Here is a 13,479-nt window from a genome sequence, read left to right as displayed (position 1 = left end):
GCTGCAGGCTGGACACAGACATTAATGAGATGAGGGTGATAATAAAAAAAGTTGAAATAAAAATGGGAGGGGCACCGGCGCCCACCGACCGATAACCCCTCGAAAACATTGTTCAGTACAACTCACAAGTTCAAAAGTTCAATAAAAATCAAATAGAACATTTTTCTATTTACGTGTAAGCAAGTTGACTCGCCGCCCGCAGACAACTCTGCAGCGACAAGTCAGGGCCCGCAAAAAGGAATGCGAACTCTTTTTTGTCAAGGGTCACCATGACCCTTGACAACAATGAATGCTGTACTACCTCCGCAGCCACCTGCGGAGGCCACCATGGACTGAGTGTGCACTCCAAGCAAGCTACTTACCACACAGCCACTCCTGCGCCTAAAATCGTGTACTATTAACAAATGAATGACATTAAAATAACGAAGGTTATAATTTTATATACATAAAAGCATCATAAATAATTATGACGTTTTATAATGTAAATCTAATATGTTTAAAGCTTCGCTTTTTATACTTTTGATTTTAGATTCATAAGTAACACAGGAAGTTAAAAAAATATGAGTGAATAGGAGGAATTAATTTGTTGGAATATATTTCCTCATTTCCTATAGGAATTATGTCTGCCACTGAAAATGTTGACTCTTCCTCAGGATTTGAGACTAAAGGTCATAAAGTGCAGGTAGATCTCTCCGATAATTTCGGAATTCGTTTTGGAAATAAAAATCAGTTATTCACATTATATCCTGGATCAATTTCTTCTGATGAAAAACTATCAATAGATTCTAGTGACATCACCATTAATACTGACCCCACTTCGTTTGATATAAGAAATATTGCTGATGAAATAAAAGAAATTAAAGCAAACATGGTTACAAAGTCCTGCTATTATAAACTGAAAGAAGAAAATGAATATTTGCATCGAATGATTCACGCTTTGAAAGATTCAAACGAACAAATATTTCGTAAAATTGCTAAAGAATTATTTGAAGTCAAACAACGTGGTACAATTCATACAATGTACACACACAAAACTATTTAACTCAGTACTACAGAGGATAATAATTTCTCTAAGTCCAGTCGAATATTTAAACATTTTATTTGGTTAATATGTAATCTTCATGTTTCGATTTCAAGATGATACTGTTTCACTTTACATTCTTTATTTAGGAAAGATATGAATACCACAGCATCTTATTTTCTTCTCTCCTAAATTAAGAGACAATAAATACAAGTTTTAAGATTTAAAATATGCCAATTATTTCTTTACTTAAGGGATATTCCAATTCTGATACAAATTTTGATTAATTAATACAAAGGCAAAGAAACCTTCGTTTCGTGTGTTCCTTTATTATTTTTTTTATATGTCTATATATTTTACACACGAACATAAACACTTTAGCTCGAAATTCCAGATCTATTAGGGGAAATAAATAAATTTGAGGTGTTCATATATTTTCCAAATACAGTAAAAACAAAAAATAAAGTAAGTCTTCTGGCCATTACTGTCTCGAGTCTTAGGACTCATGGGGACAGCTACTCAGTTCCCATGGTGAATGAATGAATGGAGTCACAATATTCACTCTGAACGGAATACAAGTTCATGACAAGGTTACTCACTTAAAGCAGAGCGAATTGGAGCAATGTGAAATGAAGCTTTTTGTTCAAGAACACAAAGCATCGCCTAGCCTTGGAATCGAAAACACAATCTTGAGATCATATGAGCAACAGCCTTATCATTAGGTCACGTGCTTTCACTCCGAATAGAGTATTCGCACAACAAAGCACTTTTAACTGGAATTCGAAACGGATTTCGGAATGATGTGGTTGAGAACCTAGTACCGCTTGATGGCGCTACTTGCTACAAATTTTTATATGAAGAGTAATGATGATGATTATCATCATCACGAACGTCGTTCATGATGTGATGTCGTTGAGGTACTGCAATCCCTTGCTATAAACATTAATACTGAGAAATTGAATTCTGTCTATTCATTTACATCCGTGGTTTCCAAACAGTTTCGTGCTACCGCTCCCTTGACACCAAGGCCACATTCCTAGTCCCCTCCTCCACTCACCACCACAGACGTAGACCACTTCCAGCAGCAAATTCAAAACAACTGTATTTCATAAATAAAACCTGACCTAAACGACCCACTAATTTGCTGTATTTACATTCATCGGCCCCTTTTGGTTACCCCATTACTGCCCCACTTTTCTTCAACGTCCCCACGCTGAATCTTTCCAATGCCCTCAGGGAGGAAGTACCGCTCATCGGCAAAAGTGATCGATAGAATAAGTACCAAGCTTAAACAGAAAGTACTGGGATCCATTCGTTGGACTAAAATTCTTCAGCCCAATGACTGAAACATGTAAAAAGAATAAAAGAAATAACCGTTTACAGAAAGACAGGATGAACTAAACAGAACAGGAGACACATGGGATGGAGAGTCGTTGAAGAGGTCACAAGATGAGGGGGTTTTCAAACCAAAGACACTAAACTAAGAATAATAGTCCTTTCTACTAAAGGCGCAAGGCCTGAATGGATCCCAGTACTTTCTGTTTAAGCTTGGTACTTATTCTATCGATCACTATTGCCGATGAGCGGTACTTCCTCCCTGAGGGCATTGGAAAGATTCAGCGTGGGGACGTTGAAGAAAAGTGGGGCAGTAATGGGGTAACCAAAAGGGGCCGATGAATGTAAATACAGCAAATTAGTGGGTCGTTTAGGTGAGGTTTTATTTATGAAATACAGTTGTTTTGAATTTGCTGCTGGAAGTGGTCTACGTCTGTGGTGGTGAGTGGAGGAGGGGACTAGGAATGTGGCCTTGGTGTCAAGGCTAGTCGATTAAATCGACCCCAGTACGTAACCGGTACTTAATTTATCGAACCCGAAAGGATGAAAGGCGAAGTCGACCTTGGCGGAATTTGAACTCAGAGCGTAGCGACGGGCGAAATACTGCTAAGCAGTTCGCCCAGCGTGCCAGCTCGCCGCTTTTAAACAAAGACTAACAAGAGCACTCAGAGAGCGCAAACCTCCGCCAACGCAACACCAACGATTAACGATTAACCGGAGATGATTCTTAAGATGAGAATATCTGAAATAAAATCGACTGCTCTCACAAACGAGAATACTAAAAAATAACCCGATCGCTCAAAACGGAAAAATAACCCAAATATATATATATATATATATATATATATATTGAGTGAGAGGTGAAAGAAGAGAAGATGAAATACTAATACAGAGAGTGTCACGCATTAACTATCAAAAGATTCACGGTAGAGTAAGCCATAATTGTCACTCTGTGCGAGAGTTGCCAGATTTTAATTTTGTTGTATTCTCAAGTCTATAATAATAATAATAATAATAATAATATTGGTACCAACATACACCAGAAAAGGTAATGGACAAAAAGGGGAAGGCAAAAATCCTCTGGAACTTTGATTTCCAGACAGACAAAGTGTTAGAGCACTGAAGGCCTGATATAGTAACCTTTAGGAGGGACAAACAAGAGTGCCTAATAATCGACGTAGCAGTGCCAGGAGATCAACACATCATCATGAAAGAAAGAGAAAAAGTTGATAAATATGGATATCTGAGAACTGAGATCGCTAAGATGTGTCAGCTATAAGAGTCGAACATAAGGGTTATCCCTATTTTTATCGGAGTATTGAGTTCAGTACCACCCAATCTGAAAACCTTAGAATACCCTACAATCAAGATGTATTGCAAAAGTCGGCATTACTTGGAACTGCACGCATATTGGTAAAGTACTGTCTGTCTGAGGTCCTTGTTGTGACTTGACAAACAGTACAAACCACCGGTAGACACAATATCTTCAATCAACAAGTTCACGATATTGTATACTGCGTGACGTCTATAATAATAATGATGATAATGGTTTCAAATTTTGGCAGAAGGCCAGCAGGTTTGGGAGCAAGGGTTAAGTCGATTAAATCGACCCAGTATTCAACTGGTACTTATTTTATTGATCCCAAAAAGGCCGAAAGTTGAAGTCGACGCCAGCGGAATTTGAACGCAGAACATAAAGACGGACGAAAGAAACGTCACTAAGTATTTTACCCAGCGCGGTAATGATTCTGCCAACTAATCACCTTAATAATAATAATAATAATCCTTTCTACTACAGGTACAAGGCCTGAAATTTGGGGGAGGGGGATAATCGATTACATTGACCCCCCAATACACAGGTAGTTCTTATTTTATCGACGCCGAAAGGAATTAGTGGGACCATGGTCCAAATCATTCCCCTCAGCCATAGTTCTCCGTCTTCATTGAACCAGTTCTTTTAAATTGATTCGTCAACAGATATTCCCATATATTCTATTTGCTCCAAACGTATTTTTCTTCAGAGATCCCTTCAATCGTCCACTGACCCTTTATCTGATGTTCCCCATATGAAAACTTGTTTTACTTTTCTTTACTACTGCCCCCTTAACTATGATCTATTTATTGATCTCTTTTAACATGAAGGCTCATGGCTCAGTGGTTAGAGCGTCGGGCTCACAATCATGAGGTAGTGAATTTGATTTCCGGACAGGGCAGTGTGTTGTGTTCTCAAGCAAGACACTTTACTTCACGTTGCTCCAGTTCACTCAGCTGTAGAAATAAGTTGCGACGTCACTGGTGCCAAGCTATATCGGCCTTTGCCTTTTTCTTCGATAGCATCAGTGACGTGGAGAGGGGAGACTGGTATTGTCCGGACTTGTGCCTCGGAGGGTAACCTCCTAAGTGTAATTCTATGGCGATTCATGACCTAAGGAACTTTTACCCAATTTATTGATATCTTTTAATAATGGTTTATAATGCGAGTTCATCAAACAGTTCTTTAAAAATGCGCCTACGACACTCATTTTCGAATATATCCAACATTTGTTTTAGTTTTGGTAACTTACCAGTTTTTATCAGCCAAAAACATTAGAAAAAATTGATAATCGTATAACGAAGGTGTTACTCACTTTCGTTTCTATTAGGCAGATTATATATTTCTTACTTTCAGTTGAAAGTCTATATCACCATATCAACTTTAGTTACGGAAATATCTAACGGTCCCACAACGGTGTTTGATTGAATTTTTATCCATTCCACATAGGTCAGCTCCTCATGATGATACGTGGATAATTCCTTCGAGTAGATTTAGAGACAGGCTTCAAATTTAGTTTCTTATCTCGAAAAGATAATTGTAAAAACGAATATATTTGGGTAAACTTGAACATTAGCCAGTTATTTCGATTGAGTTCTCTATACACACTTCATCAATCTCTGAAGATGCCGTTTAACAGAAACACCGTAACAAAAAAGCCGACACTAAGATTCTTGTCTTGTGGAAGAGATCATTGTTATTTATAAGCTTGACCTTTATGATTAGTTAAGAATAAAATTGACGGTAACCTCCACTGACTGAATCTAAACGATAAACAATTTGAATATTTCCGCAAAACTTACTAATCGAATTTTCTTGATTTTCCGACACCTTTTTTGAGTTCTGAAGAATTTGCATCAGAAGCAGGGTAGGTAAGCCAGCTGCACGTTCAAGATGAAATGGAAATTAATAAAACGTCAAAAAGTGTTCGCGTATTTTCATGAATTTGCATGGACTGAATTAACAATATTATCTAATCAATGTCAGGCCAGATTATAGAGATTAAAGAGTATATGACAATGTTATAGTCTACAGGTGCTAATTCTATCGTGATTTATTCTATTTTTTATTTTATTTTGTTCTGTTTCTTATATCCGTAACACAGATTAGCTTATCTCGGATATAGATGACACAGGAACGGGATGATCAAGAATTAATACCATTAGGGTTAGTGAAAGATGCATTAGAGTATTGCACATTGGTTCCTGGAATTTGATCAATTTTTGACCAACAAATAATCGATTAGATCAATTGACTATACTCTTGTGACATAGTGGCTCCGATGAATTATATTTAGAGAGTATCTTAATTAGGTTAGTAATTAAGGCTAGTTTTATTTTCCGACATCCTTGATGAGTTCTAAAGATACACGACAAAGATAGTGTTGGTAAACCATCGTATTCAAGATTAACTGGAAATATTATTGTTCAGCCCTGATCGAATATATCCACTATTCTGGCTGTGATCATCCTGATATTTTCCCAGATTTTAATATCCAGGACTACATTATACAGTGTGTTCTACAGTGTTTAAAACAATAGAGTGTTATTCGAAGTAGATTTTGCTGTTATTTCTAAATATTCATGCTACTGGACATATAGAAATATTTGTTTTTCAAGAGAGTGGTGAATACTTTGATTAGTCTTCAGGAAAGTATGGTAAACTCAAAATCCTTGAGAGAGTTTGAAGGATGATTGGATCATGTCTGGAAGAATAAAGGGTTTCTTGGCTCATAGAGATTATATGTTCGGAGATTTACAGTTGTGGATTGTGGAGTTGTTAGAATGATGGGATAATTAGTCCACACTTCAACTATTTATTCCGTTCATGGTTCTGGGCAAAGAATAATCTCTCGATATCCTACTCATTAATACTGTGACTTTCTGCTTCGTTGAAAACCCACGTCTATCGCCAGATATTTATAAAATATTTAACGAACATTTTCTAAGTTTTCAGTTCTGGAATCAACTCCATCTGTAATCTATGGAAGAGTTAGTGATTACTTCGAGGAGTGATATGGGCCAACACTGTAAAATAGAGCAGACACGAGAGCTCGGTGAGCTGTGTTTGAATCCCAGTTGTTGCTATTTCATGTCTATAAAACTCTTAAGCATATCTCTCCCTTAAAAACGTTAGATTTGATACCCATAAAGTAATATTAGTATGCAGGTACAGAAGCAGTGAGGAGATGATGATAGCAAGCTGTGTCCAAAGATTGTTAGTTTGCAAAATAAAAAATTCTAAAACATCAAGAGGATCGTTATTATCTTCAAATGTTGATGGATAAGACTGCTGTTAGCTTCATTTAATTGAATTATTTTTAATTTCAACTCATATGATATTAATGCAATGGTTCGTTTCTTTTGCAACAGATCATTTCGGATATACTTCCTCATGTTTCGAAGCAATTCATAAAAGTTTTCATCAAAATTATTAAAGTATGAAACATAGTCGATGTTATTTCCATTTCAAACGTGAAATCTTCGAGACCAAGCAATTTAGTATGTTACTACAATAACTTTTACCTTGTAATGTGTATACAACACAGAGGCTAGGAAGCATTTAAAAAATGGGAGATAGCTCAAATGGAAATCCTATAGAGATTCATAATAAAGTAACGCGGAAGTTCATTCGATAACAACTAGTTTGGTGCCACAGGAGGAATTTCATTTACCAAAACCTCTTTGAAAAAAGAAACTGATTGGAAACAGTGAAATACCTTTTGCTTTTAGAATTGATCTTTGAATAACATTTCCGTCTGCGGGAGATGTTACTTCGTTTTGTAAAACAATAAAACACCGAACGTGCAAAACTAAAACTTTCTCGTTGGAATTTCAGCGTTGAATTATTTGTCAAATGATACGTTAGATGTAAAATAAAAAAAAAAACAAAAAAAACAATGCCTTACTTTTCGAAATAGTTGTTCTACATTAGTCAGATATTTCTGTTTTTTTTTTTTAATAACACATTTCAAAACAATGGAGATACGAGAAGTTGTTAAAACAAACTTAAATCCATGATTTTCAAACGTTTCCTTGTAGCATTAGTTATGTCAATAACCTGGTGTCAGTTTATATACAACTAGCAGAGGTACCCAGCATTGCTCGGGGTGTGAACGCTTTGTCACTCTAAGAACACTTATTTTCTAGGCTAACGACCAGCGTTGCGAAGTTTTTTTTGAAAAACGTACAGAATTCCATGCCAAAACGTACCAAAATTCACAAAAAATGTACAAAATATTTTAAAAATATGTCACAACCGCAAAATAGAGGAAAATACAGTTTTTCTTAGAAAATTTGAAATATATGGGTGTATAATGACTTGAAATTGATGAAAATACATATAAAAAAGAAAGAATATTGAAATCTAAAATTTCTAAAACGTACAATACAGTCAATTTTTCAGTAAAAACATACAGAACTATACAAACTTACCAACTTCGGCAGCGCTGCTAACGAGTCCTCGAGGTGAAGTCCTGCCACAGAGAGTGTTAGCCCCTGCGATTTGTTGCTCGACATCACAAAATTCACACGAACAGAATGGCCGCCTCAATAACACGTGGAATCATCTTCATCATCACCAGTCATGCCTCGTTGTACAGTCTCAGAGGATCCAAATTCCTCCGCAGCATTATTGGATGCTCACTTTCAGTCCCAATCTGTGGGGAGGGAAACCCGAAGGTTCCAAATGAATTGAGAAATTATGTGGGATAATGAACTACCTCCTCGGGATTTGGTGTTGTATCAATTGACCTGAAGATCTGAGGAATTCCAGGGAGGCACTGCAGCAGCTGCTCATTGAATTGACACTGATATTATTGATATCATTAGTGATTTTTTGGAGCAATTACTGCCTTTTCGCATAGCCAACTGAGATTCTTGTAATTTTCCCTCAAATTGGGAAACACAACGGATTTGAGATCATCAACGGTACTACCGATGGTGCAAACTGGCCTGAGTGGAATTTCTTCACGTGTCTCCAGAGGCATCTTGCCTTCGCCAGGGGTCAAAATATCTTCAGCAAATTTTGCCGACAGTTGGTCACCGTACAGTTGAGCTCTCACGTTAGTGTTAAGACGCAATATTGTGACCTGGTGCCATAATGGAGAGGACTTAAGATACGCCCGGACTTCATCCGCCCTGGTTCCTTTGGGAATTACTGGAAGAGTCTGCCTGAAATCCCCAGACAATAAAAGAGTAACACCCCCCACCAAGGGATCCTGACAGTCCCTGATTTCTAAAGCTTCAAGAGCTCCTTTGTGTGCCATGGTGCATTCATCCAACACAATGAGCTGACACCTTCTAAGCACTTTTGCGTTGTCTGAGCTCTTACTGATGTGGCAAGTAGGAATGTCAGATCTTGTCATATTGAGAAGAAGCTTAAATGTAGACTGTGTTGTTCTGCCACCAGGCAGTAAAGTCTCCGCAACCCCAGAGGATGTCACATCTAATGCGATGCCCTTGTGCTGTCTAACTTTGGCTCGGAGAAGCTTTGTTACATATATTTTTTGTCCCCCCTTGGAGCATCCAGGAAAAATATGCATCCTCTCCGGTAGAGCACACAATCAACGATAATGCAGTAAGAGCGTTGCTGGTCAGGAAGCAATTTAGGCTCAGTTTGGATGACATATCTCGTGAGAGCCTCAATGTCATAGGACATTTTTTGAAGAATGTACGTGGGAAGAGAATTCGATGTTCCCCGTAATGTTTGGGGCAAGCCATATGTGGGAAGAGCATTTACACCCATTGAAACAATCTTATCTTCGATATCGATCAACTGCATTTGTGCCTGACGTTTCCAGTCTTCAAAGAGCTCATCCATGTACTTGAACCACAATGAACTTGGATCACATAACTTGCATGTTTGCAATATCATTGCAAACAATGTCCTGAGACTTCTGGGGAACTTTGATGCAGCAGCTTCTGCCAGCGTTGCATTCTACTGTGCCCCATCTTTTAGCAACCCTTGCTTGAAGCAGGTCTTCCGGTATGTTCCACATACCTCGCCATCAAAGGTTTTCAGGTAATAGAAACACGTTGGTCCTCTGACCTCGTGCAGTAGAAGATGGAGGTAGAAGCATTCCTGTTGACTGGGATGGACTGTGTAAACTCTCCCAAGGTAATTGTCAAATTTTATACCAGGATGTTCATCAACATCTTGATCGGCCATTCTTTGAGCCCACTTCTTTTTGACTCATGTGTAGTAGGATAGCACCTGTGGATAAAGCAATGTTCGAGCAAATGCATCGACTTAGCAAAGTTTAAAAAACGCTGTCAGAGTGGTTTCATTTGCTTCTTTGGCCATTTTCAAGGTGCACTACCAGCTTTTCAATGACTAGGTGACTTTGGTGCAAAGGAGACCTGAAGGCATCGTTGCTACTGAGGTATCGATCCACTTAGTATTGAGTTACCTCATCTCACCTATTTTCTTTCTGAAAGCCAAACCTGGCAGCATCTGAACCCTTGTTTATATACTTACACACGTATTTGATAGATTTAACAGAGCTGCAAAATTCAACATTGATATGGGCGTTGAATGTCCTGAGTAGGAGTGGACAGTAGGGTACTATCCATCTGTTATCAACTTCGTGCTGTCCAGCCTTAGCAGTAAATCCTCCATCTTCAGGTTTTTTCTTCGCCTGTATGATGGATACCCGTCATGATCAGTCTGGGTTTCCTGAAGAAAACGTCGGGGAAACTTTTTGGTGCACACATTCTCCTTCAGTCAGAGTGAGTTTAAGTTGAAGCCACGTCCACATGGGCTATGCACCACGTTTGCCTTCACTATGGCATACAGTTCCCTATCAGTGGATGGATCTGGTAGCTCGATAGAGATAATCTTATCGATGTCGTTGGATTTTAACTTGGTCGACAACCAAATCAGGATATGAGCATGAGGAAGGCATCTTTTTTTGCCATTCCACAGTGTACATGTCATATTTCCCATGTCCAAGTACCTGACCTTTTATGATGAGGTCCATCAGTTTAATCAACTTTAACCGAAAGACTCTGGCCATGAGGTCATGCTTGTCTTTGGGTTTTTGACCCGCAAAGAGTTCACTACTGTCACTTAGGATTGCATGTGAAGGCGATAAATAGATCAGGTTTCCCATAATGCCGCACATATGTCATTGCACCCTGGGTCCTCTCATGCATATAGCGGAGACCTCCTGTAAAAGTAGATAGAAGAATGCAAACTTGTCCAATGTTTCTGGGAGCTGCATCATTGTTGATACTGTCTCGAAGATGGATGTAGCTGTCACAACGCAGCTTTTTCTGATTTTTTTTTGATGAACCTCAATTTCTCAGACTCCATTTTTGCATTCATATCAACTGCAAATTGGTGGTAGAATTCTTGTGACCGGTGTAAGTGGTTGAAGCAGTTGTTGCGTGTCAAAGGCGTACGCATAGAAGTCCGTACATGAAACTGTTTTGTTAATTTTCTCTCCAGCATTGTTGGTGCTACACTTTGGAATGCCAAAATGGTAACCGTTCTCACCATGTACAAAGAGAAGGGGATACTGAAGTGCATCGTAGGATCTATGTGTTTCAGTGATCCTTTGTAGCGTATTCCCTCAACGCTTGAGAACAATGTATTTGCTCTTGTATTGGTCACCATGGAAGACAACAGCAATCTCATTGCATGTCGGTGCATTATAGCAGTTTGCATGCTCCCCAGATGGTCTTTGCTCAGTGTTTAGTACAACGGTAAAATTTGGCGTAGTTTCTGTTTTCAAAGCATACCTGAAGCTTTGGACATAGCTGTTTCTAAAATGCATCATCTGAAGTTGCAGAATGAGTTCCATGTCAGTACCAGGTGAAATGGAGTTTCGCTTGCCTGCTTGCTGATGGTAGTTCCCAACAAAGTACAGCTGAAGAAATCGAGGCTTTTCATTTTTCAGAGGCTGGAATGATCCAATCCTGTGATACACCTGTCCCTGTACTTTAAAAGTGGGTATAAATCCACCTTCTCTGACAATATTTGCCCCAAAAGAGGTCATTTGAAGATCGCAATCGTACTTTCGTCTGTTATCCAGGAAGTGCTTCGACTCTGCTGTTGTACATGTAAGCAGAAGCTTCAACGGCTGTGGTGGATCTTCAAGGGGGCGGGCAATTGGACCTTCTCATTGGAGCAACACATTCCGCAATTTTTTCCTGACCATCACTTGGCATTTCAGACCTGGCAAGTAAATGACATATCACCGATCTGAATATCTGAATAGATGGCATAGTTGACATTGGGGTCATAGTGGAATGCTTTTAAGAGCCACTGTGAATAGCAGGGCTTAGAAATACCCCGGGCGTTACCTCTTCTCTGAGCATTATTCCCAAGCCTATTACTTCGATCTTCTACAGTCTCTGCAGTTCGCGCAGCATCAGTTGCTGTAGCATCTCTGTTCTGGCGAATGGCGCGCTGTTCTCCGTCCTTTGCACCTCGTGTAGCTGCATTTGCTGTAGCATTCCTGGCATGGTGAATGGCGCACTGTTCTTTGTTCTCTGCTGCTCGCGCAGCATCAGTTGCTGTAGCATAACTGGTATGGTGAATGGCACGCTGTTCTTCGCTCTCTGCAGCTCCCGCAACTGCAGTTGCTGTAGCATCCCTTGTACGACGAATAATGCGCTGTGACTGACTCAGGTTAGCATGTACTGAAGCTGTTAATGAAGCATTTCTGATCTGGCGACTGCTATGCAGCTCCTCACTGTCCACGGCTCTTGCGGTGGTTGTGCAAGCAGCATTTTGTGAATGCCTTCGTGCAGTCTCGTGCGAGGATTCATTTGCTCGCCATCTCTTCGATGCTTCTGCTGTGGTGGTTTTGTGACCAATACGGGGTCTTTTCTTAGGTAGCATTATATCAGAGTTTAGAAGCTTCAATTACAAAATGCAGATGTGGCAAAAGTAAATTTAATTAAACGGAGTGCAAAAACTTTAGAGACAGAAAACGGAGATAATCGGTTGAAAACTGCAGAAGTTTTTTTAGAGAAAAACCCGTGCGAAACACTGTTTTCCACGGTTTCTCGCTTTAAGCGGGAACTCTGGGGGAAAATGTTATAATGCATGACCATGCTTGGCACATAAGTAATGTGTGTGTAAAGTTTGGCAAAAATCGGTTGAAAACTGTAGAAATGCATGCGTACTACACACACAGATACACGGACATCCTTTGTCGGGAGAACGTACAAATACTGTAAAGACAAATATATTTACGCATGACAAAATTGAAAGACACTGAAGTCAATTTTTAGGCACTTGTGACAAAACTGAATTTAAACACACTGGGTGAACAAAAATGAAAAATAAGTAAATTATTTTTCAGGGAGAACGTACAAAAATCATAGCAACAAAGATTTTTACACACGACTAATTTAAATACAAGGAAGTCAATTTGTAGACAGAACTTACAAACCCCATTGGAATGTATAAATCTCTAGAAGAAAAAAAGCTTGAATGAAAAAAACTTGAGCCACTTTAGGATAGCTTTTTCTAACGCATGACTACTCAGTGGCGTGGGTGAAGTCTCATTGGCTAGTAATAAAGGTTTATCGGCTGTATGTGGTCCATAGCAGTCATATATACACATGCGCGACCGCACGCACAACGTTTTTCGTTAAAGGGATAAATGTAAATAATGTATTTAAATAGATGGAATGCAAAAACATTTACAATAAATGAAGTTATGTTGTAGAGAGAACGTACAAACTCCGTAAAGATAAATATATTTACGCACGACAAAACTGAAATACACTGAAGTCAATTTTTAGGCAGATGTGGCAAAACTGAATTTAAACATACTGGGTGAACAAAAATTGAAAAT

This window comes from Octopus bimaculoides, chromosome 11, assembly GCF_001194135.2.
Source record: "Octopus bimaculoides isolate UCB-OBI-ISO-001 chromosome 11, ASM119413v2, whole genome shotgun sequence".
Lineage (NCBI taxonomy): Eukaryota > Metazoa > Mollusca > Cephalopoda > Octopoda > Octopodidae > Octopus > Octopus bimaculoides.
The sequence above is the reverse complement of the archived record's forward strand: the minus strand, read 5'-3'. Positions refer to the sequence as shown.